Below are 13,466 nucleotides of genomic sequence, written 5' to 3' on the forward strand. Positions count from 1 at the left end.
TTGTGCTCCCTAGATAAACTTAATTATTAGTTCTAAGGGTTTCTGTTGCTGCTGCAGATTCCTAGAGATTATCTAGACAATCATGTCATCTCCAAATAGAGATCATGTTATTTCACTCTTTTTCAAACTGCTTGTCTTTCATTTCCTTGTCTTGCCTTTTAACATGGCTATAACTTCCAGCAATAAAATAATTTTTAAAAATGAGAGGAGCCAGGTGTGGTGGCGCACGCCTATAATCCCAGCATTCAGGAGGCTGAGGCAGGAGGATCACCGTGAGTTCGAGACCAGCCTGGGCTACACAGTGAGTTCCAGGTCAGTCTCAACTGCATAGTGAGACCCGGTCTCAACCCCCCTGCCCCTCAAAAAAGAATGAGAGGAAACATTTTTGCATTACTCCCAATCTCAAAGACACTCTTTGTCAAGTCAAGGCAATTTGCTTCTATTCATCCAATGCAGAGATGTTTTTATTAGGAATGGATATTGGATTTTGTCATAGAATTGTCATAATTTTTTCTTCTTCAATTTGTTGGTATGTTTATCACATCGATTTATTTTAAATTACTGAACCAACTTTGCATATTTAGAATAAATCCGTTTGGTCATGGTAAATAATCAATCTATAAATTCTTGGATTCAATTTGCTACTCTTTGGTTGAGAATTTCTATGCCAAAGATCCAAAGAAACACTGGATTGTAATCTCTCCCTGCTTCCCTCTGCTCGCCACCCCCACCGCTCCTGCTGCTTCTGAGCTCTGGTTTCGGTATCAAAGTAATATTATTCTTATGAAGTAAGTTGGAAGGTACTCCTGCCTCTTCTATTTTCTGAAGATACTGTATAAAATTAAGGTTAATCCTTCAAAACTCTGGCATGCTTCTCCAGTGAAATCATGTAGTCCTAGAGATTTCTTCTGGAGAAATGTTTCATTTTTTGAGAATCTCATTACATTGCCCAGGAAGGCCAGACACCTGGGCTCAAGCCACCCTCCTGTCCCAACCTGCCTAGTAGTTCAGGTCTCAAGACGTGCACCCAGGCTGCATGAAGAGCCATTGGTTATTAATTCAATTTATCTCAGGTCTATGACAATGCACAGCTGTTCATTTTATCTTGGCTGAGTTGAGGTAGTTGATGGTTTTCAAGAAATTGGTGCATGTCTTGTAATTTGTTAATTTGTGAGAGTAAATATATATAATTATGCAAATACCTGATTATAGTATTTTCTTCATCTTTTTTTTTTTTCTTTTTGGTTAATGTTTCTTTGGATTCTGGGGATCCAGTCCAGGTCCTGTGCCTGCTAAGTGATTTTCAGAAGAATTTGTTTTTCTTATTTACTTTGCCTTTTTTCCCTCTATTTAACGCTATGGATTTTTTTATTTTATCTTGGTTATTTCCTTCTGTCAGTGTGTTTTGGATTTATTTTTCTCTCTTGTTCTAGCTTCCTAAAGTAGGGATTTATTGAATTTGGAGCTTTCTCCATTTCTAAAGTAAACATTTACAGGTTTAAATGTCCTGACACTCAGCACTACACATTTTGAGATAGTATTGTGTTCTCATTCCCATTCAGCTCCATGCATTTCAAAATTTCCTATAAAACTTTGTCTTTGATCTCTTGCTAATTGAGAAATGTGCTGATTTTGATATGTTGAGAGATTTTCTAATGTATGTTTTTGTTATTGATCTCCAGTTTAATTTGTTGTGGCCTATGAACATATTCTATATGATCTCACTTTTAAAAATAATTTATTGGCTTTTATGACCTTCCATTTTGTGACTGTTCTGCAGACACGTGAAATAAAAAGCATATTCTGTTATTGTTCAAAGGAGTGCTCTATATTTGTTCTATCCTTATTGTATTATGTCAGTTAAATACTGATTGTGATGTTCCAATCTTCTATGCCTTCGCTGATTTTCTAAACAGTAGTTCATCTGTCGTTCCAAGGAAACATTGATATCTCCAACTATAATCGCTGACTTATTCCTCATTCAGCTCTATGTGTTTTTGCTGAACCTTGAGATTCTACTCCTTTACATCTATTTTTTTTTTTGTCATTTGAAATGAGTGAATTCTATTGTTCTTTCATATCTTTAAAACTTCTGTCCTCTCTCATATCCACTCTACTACTGACTATCCAACAATGCTTTTTTTTCCCACTATTATATTTTTCAGTTAGGGAATTTCCATTTTGGTGTTTTATACATTCTATTTCCAGTTTTCTATTTTTTATTTTTATCCAACAATTTGCAGTCAAGTCATGTATGTAACAGACACTTAAGTATTTTTGTCTTGTCAGCTGTGGTAGCACTCAGTGTAATCCCAGCACTCAGGAGGCAGAGACAGCTGAATCACCATGAGTTTGAAGCCAGGCTGGGCTACACAGTGAGTTCAAGACCAACCTGAACTATACAGTGGGACTTGTCTCAAAAACAAAATTGTGTCAGCTAATTCCAACGTTTGATTCATCTTGGCGTCAATGTTAGTGATTGTCGTGGCCAGGTTGGGCAACAAAAACCTTCTGTTGGGCTGGGGAGCTCTGGACACTTTGCTGCTGTATTGTATCCCTCCAGCACTAGAGCTGTGAACTAGCTCACTTTCTTATTACTGCCTTTCAAAGTTCCCATTTGCTTCTCTCTTACCCATTACCAGAGATCACAGGAGTTCTTAGCAGAGAGGAGTGAGTAAAAATGGGTCTACACTATCATTGATAGCCTATAAGTCTCCATTTGCTATACTTTAATTGCATATTTCCATTTATGTTACTATGACATTCATCTTTATCTTGCATTTATTTGTGAACATGATCTATGCAAAGATTTGAAGGATCTTGAGGATTCCTCTTTGTATATTTTATAATGCCTTGAATGCAGTGAGTTCACACTAAAGAGTTCTTAGAAATGATGAATGTTTATGCATATTTTCACTAGGGCCTTTATAATAGCCCAAGACCTACCTGTTAAGAGAGTGGTTTTGGGGAGACTCTAATCATGCCTTATAAGTATTCACCAAACAGACACAGGAGAAACTGGAAGAATCTTGCTCAATATGATTTACTAACACTTGGTTCACAGGATTTGTTTACTTGGTTATCATCTCCCTCAGATCAACACAATGTTTCCGGCTCCCCATAGATCAGAAAATAGGCGATACAGGGATATATTTCCCCACCAGCACTTTGTATTGCCATGACCCGTGCCTATTTACCACACACATACATACACACACACTTGCACACAAAAACACATACTGCCAGCATTCAGGTTTTCAGAGAAGTTAGGAAGTAGGGAAATATATCACAATTTTTTTTTCTAGAAATGAACCTATCACATCACCAACAGAAGATGGATGTAAAACACCAAACCTAATAACAAATGGCAGACAACAACTATAAGGAGAAAACCCAAATTATTTAGAACTCACAGAAACATTACCGCAGATTGTGTGTCAGAGCCGGAGGGCCTCAGGCAGAAGATGCAGTGGAAGGTTGGCCCGCCTTCTGTTGAGGCTCACAAGTAGGCATTCTGCAAGAACAAGCGTGAAGCAATTCTGGCCAGCTGAGCTCGCTCACTGAGCAAGAAAGGATTGGAAATGATGACTTTAACCTGAAAAACTACTTAACTACTGGAAGCATGCATTGTTATAAGTTGGCTTGGTCCTTTAAGATCACGTGTCCCATATTTTCTGCACATAACTTTGCTGTATCAGTGTTGTTTGATGAATAGAAGTTTTAATTTTTAATGCAGTTAGATCTACTATTCTCTTCTTTTATCATATTTTCTCTTTGCCTTTAAACTTACAAATTCTTCTCTCACTCTAGTTGCGATAAATACTCGTTTCTATTCTGGGTTTCTAATGATTGATTTTATACATTTATTTATTGCTTTAATCCAGCTGGAATTAATTTTAGCATATGGTGGGAGAGAGTCTGTAATTCTTCCAACTCTAATACATTTTTGATAAGTAAAAAAATAACATTGCCCAGAGTAGAAAACTCTGCCTTAGATACATACTGCTTGGTGTTTCTGAGGCAGAAATGGAGTGAATGGAACACTTCTCTCAAATACCTAAAATCCTTGTCCTGCTTTACTGTAGATTGGAGACAACGTCCCTCTTTTCTCAGAGTCTGCTCTTTTCTGTATACGAGGGTCACACATATCATCCACTGTGTCCCCAAGGATAAGGTAATTGCTAAAGCTCATGAACTCTCCTGAGCACGTTTTGTGTAGAGGATTTTCGATTACTGGTTACATGGCAGACTCGGGGCCCTGCTGGACAATGTGACTGGATGAAATAGCACTTCAGAAAACATGAAATGAGCTATGCAGTGTTTCCTGTGTTAAAGAGATAGTTGCAGAATAAAATAAGTCCTGGTATTTAGAATATATTCAATGTAACTTCTCAGATTCCAAAGCTCTCGTCAATCTTATATGCCTCATTTTAAAGCAAGCAATGTTTCAATGTTAGTAATTATGAGTTGAGAGATATCAGATAAGAGCTAGATTAAACAAAGAAATTTAAAGTATTTTTCTAGTTTAAAAGTTGTCATCAGTTAAACAGCCCCAATATTCACTAATAATTAGCATAGCTGAGAACCAGGGGAGAACCATCCAACAGCTGCCATATTTCCTCAGGAATGCCCACAAAACACAAAATTATACTCAGAATAAATACTTGGCCCACCTTAATTCATCCTGTGCTCACTGTGGGCCTGGACCTGAAGAGAATTAAAAATAAAGGGTAGTCCCTGTTCCCATCCACCCAAAGAGGGCACACCCAGGTGGCAGCAAGAACGCATTCTAATTTCCAGATTATCTAAAACAACACTGAAAGGGTAGGTTACTCTCGTAACACTCTTGAACTAAAGCTTTAAAACTTTTTCTCTTGCCTCCAGAATCCTAAGGACCCTTCTTAAACTAAGTGTAATGTATGAAAGATAACACTAGGCAAAAGCACTGAGTTGGGAAATAGTTTTACAACAAGGTTTGGAGATATGTGAAGATTTCAAAAGGTCTGACTCAGCAGCTTCCCACATCATTATCACAGACGACTTCCCCAGAAGTAATTACATAGGGGTTGTACCTTATAACTTAGCAGTAATTTACACTCTTTTATACAATTAGTCACAATGGTCTCTGCAATGCACTCTGATCTTAGTTTATCAAGAGTTTACCAAGACCAGTGACATTTAATAATTACATTAGCTTTCAAATGCATCTAGTTTGGAATGAACTTTCTTCAACTTTTACCTTCTACACATTTAAATAAAATGAACCCACAACAAACTGAACCCTGCAAAAGAAGTCTGAAGTACAGATTAAGTAATGTCCCTTTCAGAACTAGGAATATGTTTAGCATTGTTCCAGGATAAGTCTGGTTCTCTTTTAACTTTGTATTTATTGATTTTTATCTTCAAAACAAAATACAATACCTATCTGAAGCCCTCATACTGATCAAAAACCTAAAGAGTCTGCAGCTTAAATATATCATTCTTCAACGATCATATTAGAAGTGAGAACAGGGCCCTCAAATTGTCACAAATTGAATGTTTAAGAGAAGCAAAAGTGAATAACAGCTATGGGTGGAGCAGAGAAGAGTGGATACAGTAGATTTTCTCTCTTAGGTTGCTGATATCTTTCCAAGTGGCTTTATGCATCTGCATGGCCAAAGTTGTACAGTTCGCTTTGTTAGCTTTATCAATCTCTTTAATTATTAGATTAAAACCTCATCTCAATGTATTTTTACCAAGTGTATTTGGCAACTCGTTATAGTGCAGAACTTTTCAAAGCGAGAAAACAAAGGTTGACACCTCTGATAAGAAATCAGTAACCAGGAGAGGTCAACAGATGGTCCTATGGATAGATGGACAGATGGAAGTGCAGACAAAGGGGGGATGGATGGATGGATGGATGGATCAGTGGGATGACTACTAGGTTGTTCTTTCTTTATATTATTTGTCCAATATATTTCTGTAGACTAAGGCACAAAAATTTAACACAGTCAAAATCTTTCATTATGTACCTGTTATGTAAGTTGAGAAAAGATCTACAATCTTGTCTTGACAAAATCTGGACAGCAAGTATGTTTCGATCATTCCCAGAAAGTCCCTCTTTATAAACTCAAACTGAGAGAAATGGAATCATGAATTTCCCACAAGAATGCACTCCTACCATTTAAAGAGATAAAACTGCCTTAGTTTTGCATTTTTTTTTTAGGTCAGTTTGTGTGATTTCTACAAAGAAGGCATACATCAGATACAAGTTCACCATATTTCCCTTCAAGCAAACTTATCTTAAAAGCTATTAATGTACATTTTAGGCATATCAAGACACATCTGCTAAATCTTTTCTTTTAAAACACAGTGCTATTTTCATCTCAAAACTGCATGTTATAGGTGTCAATATGTTGGGCAATTAAATGACAGGAAAGAAACATTTACTGCAGCATTATAATATATATTATAGCACATATCAGCATTCAATAGAAAGCAATATTAGCATGGATCAGCTTTGCAATTTGATTGGCTATATCCTTAACAGACTTTCTAGTAAGGAATTCTCTGAAATGCCCAACAGAACCCAGACTTTAACAATGGCAAGATCTTTTCCTGAGTTCCCTGCCACACACTGCATATACAGAGTCATTTTCCAAGAGTAAGCCGGAGAAGATGGACAGATAACTAAATTCCAAATCCTATACTGTGAAATACAACATTTACAGGCACAAAGATTTTCCATTTCCAAGTTTCCCTAATTCTGCCCAAAGAATGGCTCTAGCCTGAGATGATGACCAGCAATGGGAACAAATAAGCCCTCTCTTTTTAAGAGCAAGATTTACCATTTGAAGTGTGTGTGTGTGTGTGTGTGTGTGTGTGTGTGTGTGTGTGTTCTTCACTGGCTCTACTATGTCAGTGACAGAATAAACCTCACTCATCTTTTCATCTTCCAGATATGTACTTGTAAGTAACAAGGAAGTCTGGTTTGGATCCTAAAATAAAACTGATCTGTAGACTTATCTATAACAACTAAACTATAATATTAATGATGATAATAATAATTCCTTACTTGTGCTAGACTTTTTTCATTCATTAACTAGAACAATTTCCATGTGACCTAATTTACTTTCTGCATCCCTTCAAATATTTTTATATACAAATCTGCCCTTCTATTCAAGCACAGACAGAAGCTGCAATATGGACAAAACCAGGGCTGGGGATTTAGCTTGGTGGTGGTGCCACCTGCTTTGCAAGCACAAGGTCCTGAGTTCGATCCCCAATACCAAAAAAAAAAAAAAAAGGGACAAAACTAAATGGATAAAAATCTATCTGATTAGTGAAATCAACCTCAATCTTCATGAAATTCTACCCATTTTAGGGAATCCAGTAAAGCTGTTTGTTATCATCATGAATATAGTACCTTCTCAGTGCACTCAATAATTGAACATAAAGCAAGGCATGTTTTAAATATCATATGTTATTCTATTAAGACATAAACATCAATAGTATTTTGATATTTCTCAGTTTTATCCCTTCATTTTTGACTGTTGATTTTTCAAAACAAAGTTTACAACAATGTAATTTTGAATCCTTTTTCACTGAAAACTGTATTGTAGTATCCTATGCCACTAGATATAATTTCAAAAATTTTAAAAGATTTTCTCATGCTACCTCTATACAATAATTTACTTAACAATTGTCCAACTCACTGGCAGACTATTGAGAGCATTTAATCATATGCAAATTGTTATACACAATTGATATAATGAATTTCTGTCTGCATCTCTCTTTCCTTAGGAAAGATCTGTAGAAATCAGATTATTCAATCAAAAATTATAGAAGCCTTTTTTTCTATAGAGAAGTTGTCCCCATATTTACTATCAACATAGAATAATTCACAGTCTTTAGGTCTAAAGAGTAGTAGCAGCAGCAGTAGGAGCAGTACATTTATCACTTGTAAACTAGTTGAAAATACTTTTGGCGTGTCTTAATTGTTTTAAAGTTTTTTTTAAATTAATATACGTCCGCAGTTTACATTGATTGTAGGGAGAGAGGACCTGTAAATAACACATCTTGATTGTTTTTAGCCCCTTCCCCCTCCCCACCCACCTCCCTATCCTTAAACAATTCATATTTAAAACATTTTTATTCACCATAATATTCCTATATTAATCCATGTTAGTGTTGCTCTTATTCCTTCTTTTTGCTTTTCAAAAACTCACTCCTGTATAAATATTTAATAATATTTACTCTGCAGTCATTGGTAAGGAAGGACTTATGTTTTTTAATTAGGACAAATTTGTTTCGAGTATGTTGTACATATCTCCTTGGGCAACATAAGCCACAGGAGACCAAAAGATTCCATTTTGTGTGTGATGCCACACTCTATTCCAGTGGCTTTACCAGTTTGCTCTGTGGATCAGAATCCTCGTTGCTTCACAACATCATCAACATTTGGTAGCATTAGATTTGCTTATTTCATCAATTGAATGGATGTAAAAAGCTAAGGTACAGCAATTTTAATTTTTATTTCCTGGTTAGTTTTGAGGTTACATATTCCTGTGTTCATTCATTAGCCATTTCTATTACTTCCCTAATTTACATTTGTTCAGAATCCTTGCCATTTTTCTAGTCACATTCTTTCTGATTACTTATATTAATTGTCTGTATATTGCACATTAAGGCTCTGCTATTAAACACAGTGCAAACACAAACACAGTGCAGAAAGTCACACTTCCGAATGTCAATGCCGGTTACCATCTCCCCAGTAAAATGCCTCTGTTTTTATAATTTAAATTTTGCAAGTTTTTGACAATGCTCATGTGACAAAAATCTATATTTGTGACACCAAAACTCAGCGCAAATTTTTAAAAAGTTATATACAGGGAAATCATCAAGACAATTTCCAAATACCTTCCATAGAACACCAAATCACACGCAGATATTTTGAAAAGTCCGCTGAGTGCCATCACAGGGAAATGAATTTCCGGCACTGCCGGAGCCGATGGCTGTCTGTAAGGGCCTCAGTGTGGACCACACTCTGCCAAGGGGACTCGCACACACTTCCACAGTGACTTTCACAGTAACTTCAATTTTTGCTTATTGTTAAAGTCCCTGAGGAGCCCCGAAAACATTGAGGACAACTGTGGAAAAGAATGCAACGCAAGCAAGACAGGCTGCTACATACAAAGCAAGTCTTTTAAACGACCGCATTTTTAGACAATCAAGGAAACCACCTTTAGGGTATTTTAAATCCCAACATGATAATTTATTATTCATCTTGGAGTGTTTTTCTGTGCTTTACTGGTCTTTGAAGAAGTTGATTAGGGGATTGTGATGATATATAATACGTGGTCATTTTTCCCTATTTAAAATAATGGGAAATTGTTTCTCAAAAATCATTTTTAGATAAAACAACTGACCATAAGGAATGAATTACTAACATCTAACAAAGAGAATGTCTGTATATTTTCCTGCATATTCTTTATCTTTTGTTTATTTTTTCTATTTTTACATATTTTCTCATGATCACAAGGTAGCTACTATGATCCTACTTTATAAATGAGGCAATGAGATTTGGGGAGGTATTAGTTCTGTGTCTATGGTTTCTATACCAAATTACTACTAACATGGTAACTTAAACCAAAAGAATGCTTTTTTTTTAAATTCTGGAGACCAGAAGGCCAAAATCAAGGTGTTGGCAGAGTCTTGATTTCCTCAAACTCTAAAAGAGATCACATTCCTGCTTCATCCAGATTCCACAAGTCACTGGTGTTCCTTGGCCGGAGGCCACAGCACTCCAGTGCCTCCAGCGTTCACACTGCTTTGTCACTGTCAAATCTCCCTCTGGCTCTCCCATATAACGATAGCACGGAGGACTCCCAGGATAATCCGATGATGTACTCCTCTCAAGATTCTGAATTACACTTGTAATGACCCTTTTCCAGCTAAAGTCACTTTGATAAGTTCCAGTATATACACTTGTGGGCAATTTTTAGCCTCACACGGAAGCTCGAGCTCACACAGCACAACATGCTATAGACAAGATCCGATTCAGGACTTGCAGAACTCCAGCACTCATGCTCTCTCTTCTCCACGGGCTGGCTATCCTCCATCAGATTCTGTGACCTTTCATCTCTGTCTCCCTTACACCTCAGCCCCCTTCAGCCTGCCCCACCTCGCAAGGTCAACACTCTGTAGTTCTAGCTCCAGGTCTTTTCCAAGATGAGTGCACAACGGCTGCGCTGCCTGTCAACAGCTTCCTCACACACCCTTGGCCCCCCTTCCAACGCTCAGCCAACTTCCTTGGTCTAGTCCACCCAAAGCAACCTCACAAGGAGTATCTTATCTTGCTCATTTATTTTGGTTTCTCAAAAGTCCCTATTAGTCTCAGGTAGGACAAAGAAGAAAAATGCTAATTATTGAAAGAGTTCATCATATCCCAAATATGCCATGTTGGCATGTCAACTATTCCGAGCTAAAAATTTTTGAAAAGCAGCAAATTCAAGAAAAATATATTATGTCCCTAACAAACAAGTTCTGTTTTTCAGACAGTGTTTGTTAAGTTGGATTCATTTTTAAGAAGGACAAAGTGAGTCTTACACACCTTTAACACAAATATATACAATGTGAAGCATTAAAATAACCCACACAAAAATACTGTAAATAAATGATTTTTACTTTTAAGCACAGCACAACTATGACAATGTCCAGCAGACATGGGAGCTACTTTGCTGGCATCTACGGATGTTCATAATGCAAGGTCCCTTCATATCTGCGAAAGTTTGCAACGCAGATGTTCATAAATTAGGCACTTACTGTACCCCTTTAAAACACAATTAAGACAGGAGACGAAATTCCTATGTGACAGTTCATGTCCTCCCTATACCACAAGGAAAGCAATACACTCATCATCGAGGCTGGGAGGTTGAGCTAAGGGACACCCTTACCACACTAACCCTTGTATTCCTACGCAGGAATTTTCTTCACCAAATGACTGTAGCCCAAGCCTTTCGACTCTAACTGAATCTTGGCAACTTCATTTCTTAATGAAGAAACCTACTCACATAAAACTTGTATTAAATAAATTTCTCCTGTAGATTTGTCTTAGGTTAATTTAATTCCAAGGCCCATCAAAGAGCCAAATGGGTAAAATTTTGCCTCCCCTATAATATCATCCTTCCTCTCATCCCTGGACTTTCTGCCTGCAGTATTTAGGAATTCGAATGGACAGGGACACCATGCTCTGTCTTCTGTCCTGGCCTAGGGCACTGAGTTTGACAGTCAAAACCAAGTTACTTCTGGACTAGGGACTGCTTAATCTAGAATCTACAGAAAAAGTAGAGACACTTCTGTCTGCATGCCAGGTGGGTATTAGGGATCTACAAGACTCCATCCTGCAAAGATAAGTCCCCTCACTCCCATACGCTTCTACTCACAGGCTGCTTGCGATAGAGCCTCCCCTCTCTTTTCAGTCTACCAACAGTTAACACTACACTATTTTATGTTAAAACACAGAAACCCTATAATTGCATGGTCTGTTTCCAAGCTATCTTCCCATTCAAATTACCATTTGAACTACATCTACATACATTACAAACTCCACAGCACGATGTTATAATTTTTAAACAAACATGGATTTTCTTTAAGTGAAAAATCTAGGCTTATATATTTATTTACCTGTCTGTGGTTTACATTTTTCCTTCTTACATGAACATCTAAGTTTCCTCAAGGTCATTTTGACAACACATGGCAGTAGTAAGAAATAGTCAAAGGACGCTAATTCTAAAACAATAGCTTTTTACCAACATATAATTTGATCTTAGTGAATACCAATATTTTGATGGACTACTTGGTCAAATTATTTGCTTTTTCTAATAGAAAAGGTGTTTACACTATTTATTTGTAGTGGCATAAATGGTATGTTTAGCTATACCTCTGCAATCTTATTTTATGCTTTGCATACTTTAAGCTCCACTGTTTTTTGTTTGCTTCATATACTTGGCAGTTGAGACCAGAGTACACATTCTCTTCTCTCTCCACTGATTTGAAAGTCACACATCCAACTTTTGTTTCTAATACTGGTATCTGATATACCAGAAAGAATACTACAATTTTTTTGACTGAATAAATACATTTTAAAACTTTCAAATACAATCGTTGATTTCATCCTCGGAAAAAAATGAAGATTTGTTGCAACTTTCATTCTAAGCCCTGTAAATAAGACCTTGAGTTTTTTACTATAAAGTATTAAATGTAAAGATATTAAATATTTAACAATAAATCATGACTTCAAATTACATATTTTCCTTTCAAATGTATAATTTTAGATTTACATTAAACATCTTAGGTTACAATTTTTAAATCTCACTGTATATTAATTTGTTTAATTTGTTGCATTATTAATAGTCAATCTCCTACTATCATTTACTTCTTTGATAGTGAATTCTTTGCTTCAATTTCTCAGTTATCTGGATCAATACTTCTTACACATGGATGTGCATGAGACTCTAGTAGAAAGACTGTGACAGCACAGACAGCTGCATTCTATGCCCAGCTGTGACTAAGGCCATCTGGCGTAGTGACCGTGCACTTCTACTGAGTGTCTGGACGATGTCAATGCTGCTGGACCCTGGTGTGATGTTGATGGTCACCTTGACTTGAGCAAAAACCGTCTAGCAGGTCAGTAAAGTTCTGAATGCAGCACCAACCCCTAGGCTTGTAGCCAGCACATAATAAAAAGGAAAGGAGGAAGTGTTTTGCTTTATCAAGAATCCCAGGCTTTGCCATTGCCTATGGACACCACTGGTCTCCAGTTCCTTCGGCTGGCCAAGGCAGCCTCTTCAGGGTTCCAACACAGTCTCACAGCAGTACTGTACACCGAGTTTCCAGGCCTTAGACTGGATCCTGTAGCCCTGTAGCACGCAAACAGCCATTTTGGATTTTTCTGTCTCTGACCCTGTAAGCCTGTGTAATAAATCCCTTTGTATAATTTTCCATATATTTATGTTGATTCTGTATCTCTCTAAAACACTAATACACATGTCACCTCACCTTACCTAACGAACCTGGGTAAAATCCTCACCCTATTTCATTAAGAGGCATTATGTTTTCTTTTACAGATTTGGAGATCCGCTTCTGTTGACTTCACAAATGAAAGACAACTTGACTAAATACACATATCTCAAGTACACTCTACCGAAGTGTTCCAAGCAGATTTTGGAGATTTTACAAGCAATGTTTATATCATATCATATAGTGTGGCTGACTTAAAAATGAAGCATAGCCTGATTGTTGCTCCTTTGTAAACTATTTTCTTTGCCTGCGTTCCTGAAGGACTTTTTAACTATAATTTTTTAAAAAATTAGTGGGGTGTGGTGCTGCATACCTGTTATTCCAGCACTCTGGGAGGGTGAGGCAGAATAATCAGACATTCAAACTCAACCCAAACACCTCAGTGACTTAGTGAGATCCTGTGATGG

At 37.0% G+C, this 13,466-nt stretch overlaps 1 protein-coding gene across 9 annotated transcripts in view; it reads right to left on the bottom strand.

Annotated features, from left to right (window-relative positions):
* Fhit (fragile histidine triad diadenosine triphosphatase) overlaps nucleotides 1–13,466 on the bottom strand; it is a 1,329,438-nt gene that overhangs the window by 837,281 nt on the left and 478,691 nt on the right. Inside the window, exon 1 of one of the 9 annotated variants that reach the window (XM_010643180.2) lies at nucleotides 3,414–3,443. The exons of 7 other annotated variants lie outside the window; for them this stretch is intronic. The gene's annotated coding sequence lies outside the window, so the exon portion shown is untranslated. Of the gene's footprint in view, nucleotides 1–3,413; nucleotides 3,444–13,466 lie in introns of those variants that run through there. One more of the 9 variants, XM_010643184.2, reaches the window with a different exon arrangement.

This window comes from Fukomys damarensis, unplaced genomic scaffold (assembly GCF_012274545.1).
Source record: "Fukomys damarensis isolate Sample0158 unplaced genomic scaffold, DMR_v1.0_HiC HiC_scaffold_28, whole genome shotgun sequence".
Lineage (NCBI taxonomy): Eukaryota > Metazoa > Chordata > Mammalia > Rodentia > Bathyergidae > Fukomys > Fukomys damarensis.